We start from the raw sequence: 22,661 nt of genomic DNA, 5'->3' as shown, positions 1-22,661 counted from the left end.
GAGTCTCTGGTTAGGGCAAATGGTGAAGCACTCAACTACAAACCGTTATGCTGGAATGTCCTTTAGGGATAGTTTATTTTTATTTTGAAAATTAATTATATTGGTTTGCACAAAATTCATATACATTATGTTTCATGCATTCCTCTATTTTAATATCATTCATATACATTGTATTTTATAAAATTAATCACCATTGATCCATGCCCACCATTACCTCATCTTTTCAGGTCTCCACTGAATCTTTCTTAGTTCCTCCAGCCCCTCGCTCTGCTCATACAACTGTGACCTCAAGATGTTCCCCCCCCACTCTAACTCTTCCATCTCCTTCCCCCTTTGGACTTTTGTGTACATCTTACTAGTTATCTATCTTTACAATAATGCAGTTATTTGTAGGGACAGTTTCTTAGAGAGCTCTGGTGGCCTAGTGGTAAGGAGCTACACTGCCAATACGAAGGCCTGTGGTTCTAAAGCACTAGCTGCTCTGTGAGAGAAAGAGGAACAGTCATTTACGGCCTCTAAAAACTTGATCGAGTGTGGGCTGTGGGGTGGTTATGACTCGGTGGTACATAGCAATATAACACAGGCTTTTCTAAGACTGGAGCCATTGTGGAAGACTGTAATATCTTTCTCCTGCAAAGTGACTGATGAGTTCAGACTTTTCATTTGCAGCCAAGCATTTAACCGCTATTGTTCATCAGAGCTCCTTCCTTAGTTGTCCATACCTCTCTTAGTCCCTACTTCCAGGAAACTACAGTCTGTTGTTGTTGTTATGTGCCATCAGGTCACCTGCGATTCATAAGGACCCTATGTACAACAGCCCTAAACCCTGCTCTATCCTGTGCCAATCTCACTGTTTCCGACATACCTACCCTGATGATCCCAGTCACTGATTCAATGTATCTCATAGAGGGTCTTCCCTTCCTGTGCTGTCCCTCCACCCTCCCAAGCATGATGTCCTTCTCCAAGGACATGCCCAAAGTATGTCAGATGAAGCTTCAGAATCCTTGCCTCCAAGGAGCAGCCTGGTTTAACCCTCTCTAGGATGAACCTGTTTGTGTTTTCCTTGCAGTCCAATACTCTATTCCAGTACCATAGCTCAAAGGCATCAATTCTCCTTCTATCATCCCTAGTCAATGTCCAACTCTCTGATGCCTAGCAAGTGATTGCAAAGACCATGGCCTATATCGGGTGCGCCTTAGTCTCCAGAGTGACACCATTGCTCATCAGTACTTTGGAGAGGTCCCTAACAGCAGACTTTCCCATCGCAATACATCTTTTTTTTTCTTTCTGTAATTATATTTTATTAATTTTCATAAACATTTACAGAGATTTTGGGCTTCCACTCATTCATTGTTGCACTATTCTCTCTACCCTCCTCCCAGTTTGTTCTTGTCCAAATGCCACAGTGCTTGTCAAAGCCAGTTCTGATTAATCTTCTTTGTCAGTGTGCCCTTTGCCATTCCCTATCACTCCTCCCTGAGAGAGACTTCACCCTGAGTCATAAGGAAAAGGGGATGGCGTATTCTCTTAGCTACTTCCTGCTGAAAAGGGACGCTGTGGGTTTCAGGGTGAAGATCTTCTCTCACTACTCTAAAGGGCCCCTTTGGCAGTAGGAAACACATAGACTATTATGGAGATTGATTTTGGAATTTAGATGCACTCTTATTGATTGTGCTTGGCTGTACATGTACATATCCTTCAAGATGTATCATGGGGGTGTTGCAACCTAGAAGACACAAATTTGACTAACAAGTTATAAGTACATGAGTCCAAAAATTATGGATAAATAAAAGAAAAGATTCTTTCATTGTTTTACAAACCCTCCCCCAGGTCCCCTCCACCATGCAGCCCTCGCTCTAGTCTCCTGTGATGACAGAAATACCCAGTTACATCTCTCTTTTAAACGGTTCTTTCCCTCCTCTGTTTCAGTGCAGTATACATTATTGAACCCATCTTACTCAGTCTCTCCCCAACCCCAAGGACAGTCCCATTCTACAACGGTGGCATCATGTAATATCTGTCCTTTTGTGACTGGGATATTTCACTCAGCATAATGTTCTCCAGAGTCAACCATTTTGAATAATATTGCATGAGTTCCTTGTTTTTTAATGCAGCATAGTATTCCATTGTGCGAATATACCACAGCTTCTCTAGCCATTCGTTTGTTGATGGGCACTTAGGTTGTTTCCAACTCCTTGCTATTGTGAACAAAGCTGCAATAAACATGGGTGTGCATATATCTGCTTGGAGCAATACATCTTTTAATTTCCTGGCTACTGGTGCCAAGAGTGTTGGCTGTGGAGCTAAGCAAACTAAAGCTGTGAACAATCTCAATCTCTTCACCATCCATCCTGATGCTGCCAGTTGACCCAGTGGGAGAATCTTTGTCTTCCTGATATTGAGTCTCAATCCATATTGAAGGCTTAATTTTGTTATAGTTTTCATTTTTCTAGAATTTTATGTCAATGAAATAATAGAACTTCTATATACTGTCATTCCTTGTTATTGCTGAGTAGCATTCAGTTGTGTGCATACATTACATATAGTTCATCTGGTCACCTGTTGATGAACATTTGAGTTGTTTCAAGTTTTTTGGCTAATAGAAGTTAAAATTTAAGACCGTGTTGGGTTTGAGGGAAAAAATGGCTCTGTCGTTCCTCCTGTCTTTCCTCTTGTTCTCCTCTGGCTTGTTCAGTGATTTTTCTTTTAAATTCTCACCTCATTGCAATCTAGTCAGAACTAAGTCCTCGCTGACCCCAGTGGCGTTCCCACAGGCTGTAACTGGGGTGAGATGAGCTTGCCAGTCTTTCTCTTGAGGGGCTGCTGGTTCATTTGAGGGACATACTATCTTTCGGTTAGCATTGCGGCTCCTATGAACTGTGCTGTCGGGGCTTCCATTCTTATATTAGTGATACCAACTTACTGATTTGTTAGGCTTTTAAAAGTAATATGCCTAAATCTTGAGATTATTTTTAATAAAATTTTATTTTATTGTGATTTTAATGAACATTTATGGAGAAGTTAGATTTTCATTCATTCATTATTGTATATTTTACCCTCTCCCCATTTTTGCCCCTCCCCCAGTTCACTGTTTTAAAAAAATATTAATTCTTTTTAGCACAATTACCTTCCTCTCCCTCTCCCCTCAGTCCTCTTTACAATGATGTACCTCTTATTCTAGGCTGCTGTTGTATGTATAATGCTTAATCATATATTCATTTTCAACAGGTTTTTAGTTCATCTGTTCCAATGCAATGGTCTTTGTTTATCTACTCTTATCCTAGTCTCCTCCCAACACCCCATGTCAGGCCTGCTTTATCACAGTGCTGCTATGCAGTGTTTGTCCTTTTGTGACTGAGATATTTCATTTAGCATGATGTGCTCCAGGGGCCCTCATGTTGTGTAATGCTTTACAAGTTCATTGTTTTTCAGAGCTTTATAGTATTCCATTGTGTGAATATACCATAATTTTTCTATCCATTTGTTGATGGGCACTTGGATTATTTCCATCTCTTTGCTATTGTAAATAATGCATTAATAAGATCTGTTTGGATGGTTATTATGGTTTCTTTAGGGTATACTTCCAGTAGTAGAATTACTGGATCGAATGGTGTTTTTATTTCAAATTTGTTGAGAAAGAGCCAAACTGCCTTTCATAGTGGTTGCAACGTTTTACATTCCCACCAGCAGTGAATAAGGCTTCCAATCTCACCACAGCCTCGCTAGCACTTATTTTTTTGCTGCTCTGTTGAACTTTGCTATTGTTGCTGGGAAGGTTTGGTTTTTTTTTTAATATTAGATTAATCCACTATATCCCTGAACATCTTTTTTTAACCTCTTTCCCTATAAATTTATTCTGCCAATATGTTTTTCAGTATTGTGAACTCCTTGGAAACCAAACCAAGGAATAAGTCAGTCACGCTGGTTATGGCCGAGTGGCATTCAGTTGTCTGGATATATCACATTTCATCGATTTTTCTCAAGTTAGGAAGATTGTGTTTGATTAGTGTCCAGATCTAGCATTTTATTACCTTACCGTCCATTTGTTGGTAGGACAGGAGTATCTCCTAGGATCCATTACTAAAAAAAAAAAACAGTTTCTGCATCCATATTAATTGGTACAACTACCTAAGTACTCTCAGATCAGGTAAAATAGAGAGGAATTATTTTCTGTTTGACCCATAGCTGACCCTCCAGCAGGTCTTCCGAGGCAGTTAATCAAACAGGAAGAGATGACCCATCTTTCTCTTATGGAGCAGCTGGTGGATTTGAACCACGTGCTTTTGGGATTGCAGCATAGCTTCTTACCACTAGGCCACCAGAGCTCATAGAGATAGTTCAGCCTCCTGGAGTATTTGTTCAGCATACAGTTTGAATAGGAATTGTGAAACCTGATGCACTCCTCTCCTAGCGTGAGTTCTGTATATTAGAAAAGGCAAAGAGGGGGCCCTTCGCTGGGCCACGAGCCGAGCCTGGCTGCTCCCACCCCTCGGGCGCTGTCCCCGCCGGACTCTGCACAAGCACGTGGACGGTGCCGAGTTCCAGAGCATCCACAGCCTGGACAAGCTGTACCCCAAATCCAAGGGAACAGAGACCGCGTGGATGGTCCCGGATGATGCAAAGGAAGCCAACAATGACATTCCTATAGATCGCTTGACAATATCTTACTGTCAGAGCAGCGGTCCTAGGGGCCAGAATGTGAACAAAGTGAATTCCAAGGCTGCAGTCAGATTCCATCTGGCAACCGCCGACTAGATGGCGGAGCCCTTGCGGCAGAAGATCGCCGTCAGGCATAAAAATAAGATCAACAGGGCAGAAGAGTTGATACTGACCTCGGAATGTAGCCGCTATCAGTTCCGGAATCCGGCCGATTACCTACAGAAGATCCGAGACATCATCACTGAGGCCAGGCCCTGAAAGAGCCGTCTAAGGAAGATGCCGCCCTTTGGAAGATCAGGGTAGAAAACAAGAATCGGTAAAGACTGAGACAAAAGAGAATAAACTCTGCCATCAAAATGAGCCGAAGGGTAGATGTGGACTGAGATGACCCCGTGGGGCCCACCTTCAAGGCCTAGAAAACCACCAAGAACATTCTTGCTTTTTCGTTAATACTTGTCAGTGATACTGGAGCCTCGGTGAGAACATCTGTCTGAAGGGTGGTTGCTGGCACTGATTAGAAGCGTCTTTATGGGCACTCTCCCCATCATATTGTCAAACTTCAATTGTCCATCCCATGTATTATCTGCAATAAAACATTGAAATAAAAAAAAGAAAGAAAAGGTAAAGAGGTACATTCTCTCCCAAACACTCAGGAGGAACCTGCCAGCCTCTTGATTTAGCTCCATAGGATTAATTTTATGCTCTGACTACCAAAACGGTGATGTAATAAATGTCTAGTTTTAAGCCACAAAGTTTATGACCAGTTGTTATAGCAGCAGTTGGAAACAACAGATTTAAATGTGTATTTCATGAGCAGTGTCATTTTAGAAAGTAGAGCTATGTGGTAGCTCAAGATAGTGTGTGAAAATGGTAAAACTAAGTATATATTTTTCCTTAATGAATCAATAGAATTTAAACATAGAGACCCTTTAAAAGGTAATCTCATTGAATATACCATTTATTGGCCTTCTACTTCTTCATTATTTTTCAGTGGACTAATTTATTGATAATTTATTCCATATTTTACAGAATGAAATGCTCCAATCCATGTAAATTTTACAAAAATGAACAGATTGAGGTGGGTAGTTGAGATTGGCTAAAAATAATTCATGCTCTTTTAATAGATATACTCTCATTTCCTATGAAGCACTTTAAGCAGAAAACTTAGATGACTTTCTAAGGCAAAACAGTAGATTCATGGCCTCAAATTCTCTGAATTTCTATTTCTTACTTTGCTACATATACATTGCTGTAAGAAGATATGACCATGGAGTGGTCTTGTTGTTATGTGGCATCGAGTTGCCTGTTACTCATAGCTACCCTGAATTCTGCCCTATCCTGAGCCAATCTCCTTTTCTCCAACAGACCTAATTTCATTTCTCCAGTCATTGAGTCAGTCCATCTCATCCTGGATCTTCCTCTCCTGTGCTGTTCCTCCATCCTTCCAAGCATGATGTTCTTCTCCTAGAACTGGTCCCTTCTGGTCACATGACCAAAGTATATGAGACAGAGCTTCAGAATCCTTGCCTTGAAGGAGCAGCCTGGTTGCACTCTCTCTAGAACTGACCTGTTTGTTCTCCTGGCAGTCCACGGTATGTTCTACACTCTTCTCCAGCACCAACTCAAAGTCATTGATCCTTTTTCTATCATCCTTGGTTATGGTCCAGTTCTCAGATACATAGCAAGTAATTGCAAAGATCATGGCCTGTATCAGACACACCTTAGTTTCCAGGCTGACATTGTTGTTCTTCAGTACTCTAGAGAGGTCCCTGACAACAGAGTTTCCTAATGTAATTCGTCTTTTGAATTCCTCCTGACTGCTGGTGCCAAGAATGTTGATTGTGGAACCAAGCAAGCTGAAGTTATTGACAATCTCAATCACTTCTCCATCTATCATGGTGCTGCTAATTTGCCCAGTGGTAAGAATCTTTGTTTTCTTGATGTTGAACTTCAATCCATATTGAAGACTACAGTCCTTGACCTTCTGCAGCAAATACCTCATGTCCTCCTCAGTTTTAGCAAACAATGTTGTGTGGTCATCTGTATAACTCATGTTATGATAACTCTTCCTCCAATCCTGATGCCACACTTTTCCTCATAAAGCCCAGCCTCCAGAATGTTCTGTTCTTCATATAGATTGAAAAGGTATGGAGATAATATGCATCATTGTAGGGATTAAAACAATCCACCACCACCAAAAACCTGTGGTGTTGGAGAAGGGTACTGAATATCATCATGGACTGCCCAAACAACAAACAGGTCTTGGAGAAAGTGCAGCCAGAGTGCTCCTTGGAGGCAAAGATGACAAAGCTTCATTTCACATACTTTGGACATAATGCTGACATAAGCTATTCCTTGGAGAGGGACATGATGCTTGGAAAGATAGTGGATCGGTGAAAGAGAGGAGGATAACCCTCGACCAGGTACATTGACACAGTACCCGCTGCAGTGGGCTCAAGTGTGTCAGAAATTGTTAGGATAACACAGAATAGGACAGGGTTCAGATCTGTTTTTCATGCGGTCACTATGATTTGTTCTTGACAGCTCTTAATAACAATGGCAATAACATGAATATAATTTAGCGGTTTAGTATGTATGTAAAATTTGTTGTTGTTGTTGTTTAGAGTTAATGTTGAATGATTCTATGCCATTGAAACGAGCAAAATCAAAGCCCACTGCCATTAAATTTGTTCCCACTCAGTGACTCTGCATCTGGAGTTTAAGACTGTCCATCTTCATGGAAGGGAACTGCCTGTCTTTCTCTCGGAGTGATCAGTCAAACCACCAACCTTTTGGTTAACAGCCAGATGCATTATACACCACACCATCAAGGCTCCATTTGAAATGATCCGACTTTGGAAATTGGAAATGTTGGGCCAATTGCTTTCATTATTGCAACATCTGAATCAGCTGAGAATAGAATGATTGCATTTTCACAGAGTGGTCAATCGATTCAAATTGCTCAAATAGCTGATTAGGTGGCTTAATAGACACGAGACCTTGATAACCGAGAACAAAACCAGCTAGGCATCTGTGATGAAACTGAGCACGCGAGATTCTGCTGTCCTTGCTGTTGGTTTTGTTTTCCGTGTCAGAGAATCGAGCTGTCTTTTTGCATCTCGGTCCCTAGGTGGCACAAATGTTTTGTTTTCAACTCTTAACCTGGGTTGTTGGTAGTTTGAACCTAACCAGCAAGATAGTTGGTTTTTTTGTTTTGTTTTGTTTTTAGCAGGGGCAGAAACCACACAACTGCCAATGGTGTGCTTTCTATAAGAGCACAGCAAAACAAGCCCAAGTGCAGCAGCTCTGCCTTGGAACAGACGGTGTCCCAAACGAATGTGTGGCATTGATTCAATAGCAGGAAGTTTAGGTTTGGTTTTGTTGTCTCAGTTCTGGTTACAGCAAAGTGTTATTGATGAAGCAGTACTTTGAATACTTGAGCTTGAAAAGGAAATGTTCCTTTCTCATATCTTTAATGCCTTGAATGAGGTTCTAGACATTGGATTATTGAATTGACGTCTGATTAAAAATAAGTTTGGGAAGGTCTGGGGTGAAAACAATGTATATGCAGTTTGTTTGTAAACCAGTATATACTAAAAAAAAGTTTGAGTTTGTTCATTAGAAGATTCTTCTGGAAACCAAATCCTGACTATGTCAGCTGCAAGTTATTTGCCGTGATAATAATCACGAATGCTTCCCAGAAGCTGAAAACCTTTATCTGTAGTTTCATAATTATATTGATTTAGAATATTGAGGGGAAGCACATTTTTTGTGAGGTGTACCTTTTTGTTTAATGTGAAAATTCAGCAGTCATTTTCCATTAGTAAGGTAGGAAAAGGAATCTTGGAACTGAGCCAAAAACAATCTCTTCATCAGTTACAGTTAATACAAATGTTAATGAGCCACATTGCATCTAAGGAGAATGCTGCGAACTAATTTCTTTGTAATCAGAATGCACTTGTAGGCTCAGAGAATTATGAGTATGTGAAAACATTGGGTCACTTCTCCTGGGAGGGAAACAAGAAGAAATGCTGAGAGAAGACTCAACATTTTCAGAAAGAACAAAATGAAATATAGACTGACCTCTTTGAAAAATCTAGAGAAAAAGTCAATGAAGAGAATGGTTGTGTTGAAATGGAGAAAGCAGGAGAACCAGTTTCCTTACCTCCTGATTTGAGGTTGATTAGTGGCTGTGGAGTTGATTGGACCCATGGCAAGCCCATTTGTGTCAGAGTAGAAAACTGTATTTGAAAATGGGTCCCCAGGCAGTTCTCCTGAGGGGTCTCTGGGTAGACTTGAACCGATAATCTTTCTGTTCACAGCTATGTGCGTTAACTGCATCACCCAGGTATTCCTGAGTTGAGGTTTTACGATGCTAATTAAGGTGAAGTACATTGAAAGAGCAGGAGACCATCAATGAGATGGACTGATAAAGTGACTGTAACAGCGATCTCAAGTATTTCAAGATGATGTGGATGACACAAGATGGTGCAAAATTGCAAAGTTCAGATCCATTGTTCATAAGGTCACTAGCTGACTGGATGGCACCCAACAGCAGCGAACTTAATAAAATGTACTGATCACTGTCTAGTGACTATTGAATTCATAGGGCTTTAACTGAAGCTGTTTTTCTGGAGTGAAGGTTAAGAAATCATTGGTTTTTCACACAAGTATTCGTATACATTTTTTATAACATTATCATTGATTATCATAATTAATTATAATGTATAATAAACTCCTTATTATATATTGCCTTTCCTGTCCCCCAGAATAATTACTTTTCAATTAACTTCCCAATGTGGATGCTGTGTGTCAGTCTCTCATTGTCTTTATATAATGGTTGTCTTATACTGTTACTATCTCTTTTTTCCTGGATAAATTCTATCAAATATTTAAAGAAGAGATAATATGAATTCTACTCAGAGTTTTTCAGAAAAGATAAAAGGAAGAAACATTTCTTATTTATTTTTTAGGCCAGTATTCAAAAAATACAGGAGATAGAAAAGACATTTGAGAAAGACTACAAAATGATATACCTCATCAATCTAAAGGGAAACAATTTTCAGTAACATTTTAACAAATAAAATCCAGCAAGATAGAACAACTAAAATCTATATATTTATATTTTAAAAAAAGATAGAACAAAGGATGTTCTACTATGATTGATTGATTTTTCAAATGTTAAACAAATCTTGAATCCCTGGAAAACCTTCCATGTAGATATCTTTGAGCTGTGGTGTTGGAGAAGAGTGCTGAACATCTCATGCGCTGCCAGAAGAACAAACAAATGTGTTGGAGAAAGTGCAGCCAGAGTGCTCTTTGGAGGCAAAGATGATAAAGCTTCACCAGACGTACTTCGGGCATGTTGCTAGGAGGGGCTGTTCCTTGGAGAGGGACCTGATGCTCTGAAAGGCAGAGGGTCAGAGAAAGAGAAGAGCCTTGACCAGGTGGATTGACTACCGCAGTGGGCTCTAATGTGTCAGGAAATGTGAGATGGCACAGGAAAAGACAAGTTTCAGATCTGTTACTCATAGGGTCGGTATGGGTCGTACTCAATTCAACAGCACCTAACAGTAACAACAACAGTTGGTTTTACATTTGAAAATCAATTATGCTCTCTATGTTATTGTTGTCCCTCTACCCAGCTTGAGATGGGAAGCATAAGAGGGGAAGATCCTCAATGAGATGGATTGATTCAGTCACTGGGGTCGTGGGGGTAGGTGTGTCAGAGACAATAAGGTTGGCCTAGGGTAGAGCAGGGTTTAGGGCTGTTGTACATAGGGTTGCTATGAGTTGCAGGTGACTTGATGGCATATAACAAAAACAACATATTATTGTTAGCTGCTGTTCACTCATAGTGACCCCATGCACAACAGAACATATTATATTACCTGGTCCTGCCTTAGTGCCATGATTTAAATCAGACCATTGAGATCCACAGTGTGGGTCTTTGACTGATCTTCAGAAGTGGATCACCAGGTCTTTCTTCCTAGTCTGTTTTTGATGGAGTGCTCTGTTGAAATCTATTCAGTATCACAGTAACATGAAAGTCTTCAACAACATTTGTGGCTGTTGTGTATGTTGCTCCTTGGCCAAAAATGAATGCTGGTTGCCCTGCTTGCTAAAAACAATGAAGACTTGAAGCATTAACTGACAGAGTGCTAAGACTTTGGCCTTCATTATGGACCATACTTTATAAAGAAAACAAAATCTGTACAGTCAGATCAATAAGCTATGCCATGGCTATATGAAGCAGACAGTTTCATCATTCTGCCCCAGAGCTGCTTGAGGATTGATGCTGGAAACCTGGAAGTGAGCAGCCCAATGCCTAATCCCCGGTATCCTAAAGTGCCTTGTTTGGCTACTAGTCCATTGAAATAGACAGCTTTGATGGCGTGGTCTGGAGGGACTTGTGCTGCTGACCCAAAGACTGTGTCTCTCTGGCCATTCGAATCCAGGCTGGCCACTCTGCAGGAGAAAGATGGTTGATTTCCTTCTGTGTAATTTACAGCCGCAGAAACCCAATGGAGGGTCAGCTATGTGTTGGTTCTGACTCTGCAGCAATGAGTTTGAAGAGTGTTTTTGTTTGTTTTAATAACTTAGAATATTTAGGCACTTCCAAATTTTATTTGTATTACTTCATCTGGGGCAGAGAAAGAATGCATTTAATGTCTACCATCCAGAAAATAGAGCAATTTAGATCCTTTCCCCTCATTCACTAAGACATTATGAAAGGATGCAGAAACATTAAATGTAACCTTAATGATCATGTGAGGTCAGAGCCAGTGAACTTGTTCAGTTCATTTTAGCATTTGAGAATTAATAACCTTTTCCAATTTAGGGGAATTTTTTCCACTGGGCAGAAAGTGGTTTTGTTTTGGAGTTGGGCTTTTTTTTTTGTTTGTTTTATTTTATTCTTCCTTTTGTTTTTCTCCACAGAACCTGACCCCCCCCCAAAAAAAAATCAGATACATGATCAACATGGGTTCCCAATTTGTAAAGAATATTTTAAATGAACTTTATAAATAATAGTCGAGGAAGGAATTTAAAATAGAGATCATAGCTCAGGTGATTTTGATTTATAACTTCCATCTCTAAAATTTCCTGCAGGGCTGAGCTCTTTTTGAAATAATGGGATTTGAATTTTCCAGCTGCTCTTCTTGAAAGAGGATGACAACAGGCTGGATTTGATGACCGCTTGGGGATAAATACTACAGATAATATTGATAACTTCCAACTGCAGAAGGTCTGATGGGCAGTTAGTCATAGGCACAGGGTGAATCTCCAACCGGGTTTGTTTGTCTCAAGTCTGATAAAAGTTTAGTGCATTCCACAAGACCAAGGCCTTGGACTTCAGAGCCCTGACCTTGGAAAAGAGGCTATACTACACACCATGCACACTTGAGGTTCAGGCAGAGTTGCTGCAAGTGGTCAAGTTTTGTAAATGACAGAGAAAATGAAAAACATTTCATCCATATAATCCACTAATACAAAGGAAAGTGAACACTGGCAGAGAAATTGAACAGTGCTGATTGTTGGATGTTTCAAATTCATCCAAGAGTTCTCAGGTGATCTCCTCCTGTAAAGATACGAAAATCAAAACCCACTGTCGTCAAGTTGATTCCAACTCCTGACTGCTCTGCTGGGTTTCTGAGGCTGTAAATTTAAACAGGAGCAAACAGTTTCGTCTTTTCACATGGAGTGATTGGTTGATTTGAACAGGTGACATTTTGATTGTTGTTGTTATGTGCCATTGAGTCATTTATGATTAATAGGGACCCTATAGACAACAGCTCTGAACCCTGCTCTATCCTGAGCCAAAATTATTGTCTCTGACACACCTACCCCATTACCGGTTACTGTTATCAGTCCATCTCATTGAAGGTCTTCCTCTTCTGCGCTCTCCCTCCAACCTCCCAAGCACTCTCCAAGGACTGGTCCCTCCTTGCAACATGTCCAAAGTATGTCAGATGACGCTTCAGAATCCTTGCCTCCAAGGAGCAGCCTGGTTTCACCTTCTCCAGGATGGACCTGTTTATTCTCTTAACAGTCCATGGTATAGTCAATATTCTCCTCGAGCACCACAGCTCAAAGGCATCAATTTTCCTTCTATCATCCCTAGTCATTGTCCAGCTCAGTGATGCATAGCAAGTAATGGCAAAGACCATGGCCTGGATCAGGTGCACCTTAGTCTCCAGATTGATAATTATTTTGCCTAGAAATCCCCATGAGGCAGTTTCACTCTGCTACTTGGGGTGGCTTTGAGTTGGAATTCACTTGAAGACCCCTAATAGCAACAACAGTAATACAGAAGTGGTAGGGGCAAACTATGGTCAAAATTGTCAGGTTTGCTTTCAGTGGAAACCAGCATTTCTTCTCCCTGGTCATCATTTCCCCCTTTGTACTCTTGTTCTGAGCTCTGATTGTACATATCCCCCTGGGGTCCACGGAAGCTCCTCTCTTCTCTTCTCTTCTTCTCTTTTGTGGTATCAGAACACTTTTGCTCTTAAGTTCTTAAGACATAGAGGGATCATAAATCAGTAATTAATATTTGTTAAAAATGTATGTTTTAAGAGAAGATAGAATCTTGACTCTTACACAGATATGAAATGAATTCATATAAAATATTTTCTTAAATAGCTGTCTAATAAGGAAACAGGCAGTTGTCATAAGTCGAAGGAGTATGAACAAAGAACTACACGTTTTATGGTATTTTTGAAGTGAATTTTCAAATGGACATAAGACTGAAACTTTCCAAGGGAGAAGGGTTGTCTCTCCAACCAAGCAATTAATTTATTTGCCCAGATAAGAGTTAAAGGGGTAGCATAATCCATAGGGAATTTTGCTGCTAAGCCAAAGTTTGGATCCACCAGTGTCTCCATGGGAGAAAGATGGGCAGTCTTGTCCTGTGCAGTTTATAGCCTCAGAAAACCTGAAAGGGTCAGCTCTGAATCTGTTCTGACTTGACAGGTTGAATTGTTTTGTGCTTCAGCAAATAAATACTTGGCTGTTAGCCAAGGTTTGAAGTCTTTGAGTTGTTGTAACATTACATGATTAGATATATTAAGTACAGGGTGAGTATACAGGTACTCAGTCTGTCTAGGAAGGAAAGCAGAAGCTCACTTCTGCCAGATGTTAAAGGTTAAGCAGATTGCAAAAGGAAATATATGGTAGAAAGGAATTGTAAAAATAGGGTGAGGCAAGCTATTGAGTTCTAGTTCCTTTACCTCCTAGTCCAATTGGAAGCTATTATATATTGGGGATTCTAAGTAAGACTGTTACCAAAAACCATGGTACTGCCAGCTACTGCTGGAAAAACCAATGCTGGAGCCAGAGATTGGAACAGACAAAGGAGAAGCTTTATTATTTATGTATTGGTATATAGGAGTTTATGACTCAATGGCACCTAACAATAATAACAATGACGACATGGAGAGAGCTACTTTGGCCTAGTGGACAGAAAGTTATGCTACCGAGCCCAAGGTGGGTGATTTTAATCCACAGCCCTCAGGCCTGGTTCAAATTGTTTTTCTGTCAAACATTCTTCTAGATGGTATAGCCCTGGTCTGTGCGTTGTTGTGCAGAGGTAACTCGTGGTTGCTGTGATGCTGAGTACTGTGACACTGATGTGCCAGATGTGACAATGGTTCCCCATGGTGGACAGAGTTTGCTGGTTGTTGTTGTTGTTGTTATGGGCCGTCGAGTCGTTTGCGACTCATAGCGACCCTATGTACAATAGCCCTAAACCGTGCTCTATCCTGTGCCAATCTCATTGCCTCTGACACACCCATCCCAAGTACCCCAGTCACTGAATCAATCCACCTCATAGAGGGTCTTCCCCTCCTGCGCTGTCCCTGTACTTTACCCAGCATGATGTCCCTCTCTAAAGACCTGTCTCTCCTTACAACATGTCCAAAGTATGTCAGACGAAGCCCCAGAGTCCTTGCCTCCAAGAAGCAGCCTGGTTTAATCCTCTCTACGATGAATCTGTTTGTTTTCTTGGCGGTCCATGGTACATTCAATACTCTTCTCCAGCACCACAGCTCAAAGGCGTCAATTCTCCTTCTACCCTCCCTAGTCATTGTCCAACTCTCTGATGCATAACAAGTGATTGCAAAAGCCATGGCCTGTATCAGGCGGACCTTAGTCTCCAGAGAGACACTGTTGCTCTTGAGTATTTTGGAGAGGTGCTTCCCAATTAAAACAAGCCTGGAAGCAGGAGTGGCATCTACTTCCGAAATGATTTGCCTCTGGAAACTCTATGAATGGTGCTCAGGTTTTTCATTCATAGGGTTGCTATGAGTAGTCTACGACTTGATGACACCTAACAACAGCAACACCAACGACAACAACAGCATATAGGAGACAAGTGGCATGTTGTTATTAGGTGCTGTCAAGTTGACTACAGCTCATAGCCACACTGAGCTACATATTTGACCCTTCCCTTATGTTTTGTCATGCTCAAGTCCATTTTGGTAGTCACTATGACAAGTCCATCTTTTTGAGGGCGTTCCTTTCTTTTTTTAACCTTCTACCTTTACCAGTATGTCTGCTCCCAAGGACAGGATCCTCCTGACAGGGTGTTCAAAGCATGTGAGATGCAGTTTAACCGTCTTGGCCTATAAAGAGCATCTTGGTTGCACTTTATTCAAGAGCTTGTTTGGTCTTTTGACAGTCTATGGTATAGTCAGTACTTTTCTCCAGTATCACAATTCAAAGACATAAATACTTCTGTCTTTCTTATTCATGGTTCAAATATCAGATGCATAGGAAGTAAATGAAAATTTCATCAAATTGGATAAAATGCAACTTAGTCTTTAAACTTATGCTTTCGCACATTGAAGAGGTCCTTGACAGCAGGTTTCCCCAATGCAACATGCCTTTTGATTTCTTGACTGCTGCTACCATGGATGTTGATACTGAATCTAAGTAAAATGCAATCATTTTACTAGGATTTGTCTTTATTTATTGCAGGCAGACACCTGAGCCACGTGCACTTAAGTAATGCTGGCCTTATCCAGGATCTTCTATAAAGAGGAAAACAAGAAAGTTGGTGATTCAGAGCAAATCTAGCAGTTATTTAGTTTCCCTTTGTATTTACTTAACCAAGTGGCAAAGTCATATCTTCTATGTTCTAGAAAAGGGGGTGGATGTCAGCTATAGGTCACAGGGTGGAGGATTTCAGCTTTAATAGGAAAAGGTGATAAAGCTTTGCCTCAAATACTTTGGGCATGTTTCTTGGAGAGGCTGTTCCTTGGAAAAGAACATCATGCTTGGAAATGTCAGTGAAAGATAGGAAGAGCTTCAACCCAATGGACTGACACAGTGACTGCACAATGGACTCAAGTGTGTCAGAGATTGTGAGAATGTCACAGAAGAGGAAGGGTTCCGATCTGCTGTTCATAGGGTTTGTTAGGAGTCGTACCTGACTTGATGGCACTTAAGAACAACATTTCTTCTTTAGAGACATGTTTTAATATCGTATCTGTTCAGCTACTTGTTAAGGGATTTTGTGTATTTCTCTTACTCTGATTGACTCCAATGTCTCCCCACCCAGTTAGCTCTTGATAGATTATGTATAAGATTATATTTATTCTTTTCTAACTGAAAAAAAACTGTCCTTCTAGGCTAAAAGGATAAGGACTCCAGCTAATTATCCTTCTATACTAAGGATGCTTCTTTGTTTTGAAAGACTATTCAATATTAGTTCCAACCTATTTCATATTGCTTGGTGAAAAGGAGTCCACTACCCAAAATAAGCTTATAAATATAACACATTCTGAGGGAGCTCTGGTAGTCTAGTGGTAAGAAGCTGTGCTGCAATCCCAAAGGCTTGAGGTTCAAATACACCAGATGCTCCGCTAGAAAAGGAGGGACAAGCTCCTCCTGTACCAGTCCAATCCGATTCGAGGGTACACAACAACAACAACAACAAAAAAATTAAAAAAGCAAAAAAAATATTATAGCACTTTCTTGAGAACATATGTTGTTGTTATGTCCCATGGAGTCAGGTTCAACTTATAGCTGACCCTCCTCAGTGGGTTGTATACCACTGAGATGAAACTGACCCGTAACTGACATTCCAGTGGGTTTTTAGAGGCAATAAATCACATAGGAAAAGACTGCCCATGTTTTTCATGTGTAGCAGCTGGTGGGTTTGAAATGAGTGCCTTCAAGTTGGTAGCACAGCTCCTTAACACTAAGTCACTAGAGCTTCCTCCTTTACCTTCTGCCCCAGCTAATTCTAACCCGCAGCTACTTAATAGGATAGACTAGAGCTTCCTTATAGAACCACACATCTGGAATAGATGCAGAATGACACATCTTTCTTTGGGGGAGCAGCTGAGTGGTTTGACCTGCATACAACCTTTTGGTTAGCAGTCCAGCACTCTTTCTTTGCAACATGAGTAAACCAAATTGAAAAACAAATAATCTTGATTTCAACTCATAGCAACTATATTGGTCAGAGAAGAACTTCTCCTTAGGGTTCCCAAGACTAAATTTTTACAGAGGCAGATTTCCCTGCAAAGGACTCCTGGATGGTGCCAGTGCTGCTGGTCTGTGGAGAAACCTGGGAAAAGAGGCAAGGGGCCAAAGGATGTCTGTGTTATCTGAGACTTTGAAGAAACCCCACTTGGGAGATTAAAAAGGTCTAGGAAGACCTTATTAAAAAGGAGTTAGGATTTGACAATATTTGCTTTTAATAAAACTGCCTTTGTTTGTTACCTCTTCCTCCCTCCCTATGAACAGAACTGGAATTTTTTTCATTCCCTTAGATTAGGTAGTTTTGACCCTGTTTTAACAATTTTGCTTTACTCCCCTCTCTGCTTTTTGAAGCTTTTAATGATAATCTCTCAATCTCTTTCTCTCTCATTGCTGTTTAGTTGAACTGTCTTATGGGTGACCCTTCAGTGATTTTCCAAGCTGAGACTATTGCCCACAGTTCTTTTGCTGAGTCACTGGTAGATTTGAACCTCTGGAGGCTAGGCCTTTGGATTAGCTCCCTACAAACTAGGCCACCAGAGCTCCCTTTAATGATACTTGTTGTTGTATACCCTCGAGCCAGCACTGACTTGTAGCTGACCTTCCAGCAGGTTTTCAGAGGCCGTAAATTGCATGGGAGTTGATTTTCCATCTTTCTCCATGGAGCATCTGGTAGATTCGAACCGCGTACCTTTGGGCTGACAGCATGAGTCCTTGCTAGTAGGCCACCGGATCTCTCAAGGGCAGTTCCTTTCTTTCTACCTTGTGATCTTCCCCAGTAAAAAAGCCTGCTTATTCTCTGCCTCAAAGGAGCAGTGTGGATGAACTATGTTATGGATAACTAGTATGCTTCATCTTACTAAAAAATGTTGCCAGTATTCAATTATGTCTCTTCTGTGGTCATTATTTTTACTTCTCAGCAGTGCAGAATTTTGAGACTTGTCTGTGGGTCATAGTATAGTCTTCTAAGGAAGCCAATTCCCAGTTTCCTTTGGATAAAATCATGAGCTGAATCTTAGAAGAGAGCCACATGGACTTGCTTTCCACCATGAAAGTGTCCTAGGCACAGCAGAATCAGAAGACAAATCCAGCTATCTTTGAGGGAGGAAAAATGTCAAACTATGTTTTACTCACAAAGTTTTTATTGCTTTTTGCTGCCAAAAGAACAAACAAATCGATCTTGGAAGAAGTACATCCAGAATGCTTTTTAGAAGAAAGGGTGTTGAGACTTTATCTTACTTTGTGCATGTTATCCCTGGAGAGGGATAGCATGCTTGGAAAAGTAGAGTCAGCAAGGGAGAGGAAGACTTCAAGGAGATGGATTGACACAGGACTGCAACAACGCAGTAGAGATTGTGAAGATGGCAAAATTTTGTTTTGTTGTACAGTTGTTTGATATGAGTCAGAGTTGATTTGATGGCACCTAGCAACAACTCTGGTGGCTTAGTGGTAAGGAACTGCACTAATGACTCTAAGGTATATAGTTCATATCCACTGGCTGCTCTGCAGGAGAAAGATGAGCAGTCTCCTCCTGTGCTTTTTATTTTTTCTGAAAACTCACTGGAAGTCCAGCTATGAGTTAGTTCTGACTCGATGGTACACAACAGCAACAACAAACAAGAACAATGGGTACTCTGGTGGCTCAGTAGTAAGGAGTTTCACTGCCACACAGTTCAAATCTACTAGTTACTTCATGGGAGAAAGATGGGTAATCTGCATTGAGATTTACAACCTCTCACCTGCTAGAGGGTGAGCGATATGTTGGCTCCGTCTTGACAGAATGTATCAACACCAAGAAGAATAACAACTGTTAACATGTTATTGTTGTTGTTATGTGCTGTTGAGTTGCCTGTGGCCCTATCTTGCCCTGTCCTGAGCCAGTGTCACTGATTCCAACACACTAACCTCCATTGCCCCAGTTACTCTTATCATACATCTCATCTGAGGTCTTCTTCTCCTGCACTGTTCCTCCACCCTTCCAGGCCCTCCTGACCACATTCCTAAAGTATGTGAGACGGAGCTTCAGAATTCTAGCCTCAAGGAGAAACTTGGCTTTGTCCTCTCCAAGACAGACCTATTTGTTTTCTTGGTGGTCCATGGTATGTTCAAGATTCTCCTCCAGCCCCACAACTCAAAGGCATTGGCTCTTCTTCTGTCATCCTTAGTCATTGTCCAGCTCTCTGATACATAGCAAGTTATTGTGAAGACCATGCCCTGGGTCAGGCGCACCTTAGATTCCAGACTGATATCGTGGCTCTTACAGTACTCTAAGAGAGGTCCCTGACAGCAGATTTTCCCAGTGAAATTTATCTTGTAACTTTCTGACTGCTGGTGCCAAAAGTGTTGATTGTGGAGCTTAACAAGCTTTAATAATTAACAATATCAATCTCTTCTTGTGGTGCTGCCAAATTGTCCAGTGGTGAGAATCTTTGTCTTCTTGATGTTAAGCTTCAATCTGTATTGCAGATTATAGTCCTTGACTTTCTGCAAGAAGTGCTTAGGGCTGCCTCAGTTTCATCAGGGAAGGTTGTGTCATCTGTATAATGTAGGTTATTTATGAGTCTTCCACCAATCGTGATGCCACATTGCTCCTCATAAAGCCCAGCCCCCTGAATGGTCTGTTCTGCATATAGACTGAAAATGTCTGGAAACAGGATGCAGATCTGATACACTTCTTTCCTGATCATGAACCATGCAGTTTTTTCTTGATCCTTTGTGACTACTGCTTCCTGGTCCAAGGATAGGTTACACAAGAGCACAATTAAGGGTTCTGGGATTCCCATCCTTCTCAAGTAACCAAAATTTGCTGTAATCTTCACATTCAAATGTTTGTTTCTTGGGTAAGTAACAGAAATGTCTCTGTAATAGTACCTGCTCAATGATTCATATGATGATTTAAGAAGAATTACTTCCTTTTATTTGCATGGTCCCTGTGTATTTTATTATAAAGATTTATAAAACTAGTTTACTGGGTGTCCCTGCGTGATATAGGTGGTTGATAGGCTGCTGAAGCATCTATTCATTCCTTCTCATTTAGCAAGATTCCAGTGAAAGACATGCAGAGTCAAATATATGTTCAAGTTTTCTGTCGTAAAATAGAGACAACAAACTGTTTGAAGTGACAGTTTGATGTGTGAACACCCTGGGGTCTTGTTTCAGTGACCATCTACCGGACACCTAGTGCAGTTGGCTAGTGATGAATCTTTCTCTAATTTACCAGTAGGTGTCGCTGCAGTCAACCAAAACTAAAGAAAAAGTTCAGGCCAAAGGATTGCTGGGGAAACTGGGAAAGGAATATCCGTAAACTGCTGTATTATACTAATCTTAAGTGGATGTCTAGCTTTCTCCTTTTACCTCTCCAAGCTCAAGTATTTCACAATATAGTACTGCATATTATTTTTTTTTAAATAAGAAAATCACATATGTCCAATAGACAAATCCTTTGAGGAAACAGAAAGTTATGTTTCAAAGCATTGTTTTCCAACCATCCATCCACTAATTCATCAATGCATTAATTAAAAATATAAATTGCTCAAAACAACTATGAGATATCATCTCACCCTAGTAAAAATAGCAAAATTTAACAGAACAGCAACCAACAAATGCTGGTGAGGTTGTGGAGAAACTGTTGATTGAAGTGTAAAATGGTGCAACCACTATGGAAGGCAGTGTGGCATTTTCTCAAAAAGTTGCAAATAGAGATACCATTTGACCCAGAAATTCCGCTCCTGGGAATATACCCTAAAGAGTCCATAACTACCTCCCACGCAGATATATGCACACCCATGTTTATGGTAGCTTTGTTCACAATAGCAAGGAGTTGGAAACAACCTAAGTGCCCATCAACAAATAAATGGACAGAGAAGCTGTGGTATATTCACACAATGGAATACTATACTGCATTGAAAAACAAGGAACTCATGAAATATTATTCAAAATGGGTGACCCTGGAGGACATTATGCTGAGTGAAGTATCTCAGTCACAAAAGGACAAATACTGCATACTGCCACTGTTGTAAAACAGGACTGACATTGGGGTTGGGGGGAGACTGAGAAAGAAGGGATAAATAATGTATACTGCATTGAAACAGATGAGGGAGAAAGCTATTTAAAAGGGATATGTGATTAGGTATTAATGTCATGACAGGAGTCCAGAATGAAGGCTGCATAATGGAGTGGACTTGGGGAGAGGGATTGTATAACAATGAAAGAATTTTTCTTTTACTTTTCAAAGAGAAGAGTGAATTTGGGGGTGGGAGGGGTGAGCAGGGATAAAAGTTCAATAATGACTTCCATGAAAATTAATAATAATAATAAAAAAATATAAATTGCAAGGGAGCTCTGGTGGCATAGTGGCAAGAAGCTGCACTGCAATCCCAGAGGTACGTGGTTCTAATCCACTAAATGCTATGCTGGAGGAGGACGGGCGATCTCCTCATGTACCAGTCAGATCCGATTTGACGGCACACACACACACAAAATAATAAAATAAAGTAAAAAAAATTAATTGCTAGTTACTTTCTCCAGTACACAGGATTATAGTGCTGAATAATACAGTCAGATCTAATGACATTTAATGACTGATGGGAAAGATAGACAAAGTGGTAATAAAAAAAAAGAATGTAAATATAGACAGTGCAATCACTGGGAATGTTCTGCATGACAGTGCAGTAGATGACAAGTGGATAGGACTTTGTCCAGTGGTCAGGGATGATCTCGTGGATAAAATGGTGTTAAATAGGTGGCCCAGATCATGTATCAATGTACAAATTAAAAAAACCAGTCTGAATCTTTTCCTGTGACTTAACCTCTCAGAGTTCTTGTCTTAGTGTAGTCTATCTCCTTTGGCAACAGCAGCATTTAAAATATGTTAAAAATACCCTCCCTCCTGATTTGATTGAGAGAATGCAATTTAAAATATTATCCCAATTTATAATACTGTAACTGTTTCCCCCCTGAAATATTGAAAACTTAAGTGCCATTAAGTCAACTCTGACTCATAGTGACTCAGTGCACAACAGATCTAAATTTTGCTTAATCGTGCACCGTCCTCACACTCTTCCCTGTGCTCAAGCCCATTGTCACAGTCACTGTGTCAGCCCATTTTGCTGAGTGTCTTCCTTTCTGTCTTTGACCTTTCATGACAGGCTTTTCTGGGGACTCGCCTCTCATGAAAATATGCCCAAAGGATGTGAGACTAAGTCTCATCATCCTTGCCTCTAAGAAACACTATGAATTTGTCCAACACAGAATTACTTGTTATTTTTGCAGTCTGTGGTATTCAGTACTCTTTGCCAACTCCACAATTCAGAACAACTTTAGTCTTTTATGTGTTTACCATGATATTGTCTATTGGTCCAGTGGTGAGGGTTTTTGTTCTCTTGATGTTAAGGTATAACTAACTCATAGTGAAGGCTGATGTCTCTGATCTTTTGCAGTAAGTGCTCTAAGTCTTCACTTTGTGTAAGCAAAGTTGTATCATCTATATAATGCAGGTTGTTTAATGATTCCCCCCCCCC

The 22,661-nt window shown here is 40.5% G+C and overlaps 1 protein-coding gene and 1 pseudogene across 1 annotated transcript in view; both read left to right on the top strand.

The window, feature by feature from the left end:
- The window catches only part of LOC102857426, a 5,809-nt pseudogene extending 767 nt beyond the window's left edge, over positions 1-5,042 (top strand).
- Positions 1-22,661, top strand: part of LOC102864746 (chromosome unknown open reading frame, human C14orf37) — a 237,780-nt gene that overhangs the window by 102,336 nt on the left and 112,783 nt on the right. The window lies entirely within an intron of this gene.

This window comes from Elephantulus edwardii, unplaced genomic scaffold (assembly GCF_000299155.1).
Source record: "Elephantulus edwardii isolate Elephantulus edwardi_28Jun2011 unplaced genomic scaffold, EleEdw1.0 scaffold00104, whole genome shotgun sequence".
NCBI lineage: Eukaryota > Metazoa > Chordata > Mammalia > Macroscelidea > Macroscelididae > Elephantulus > Elephantulus edwardii.
The sequence above is the reverse complement of the archived record's forward strand: the minus strand, read 5'-3'. Positions and strand labels throughout refer to the sequence as shown.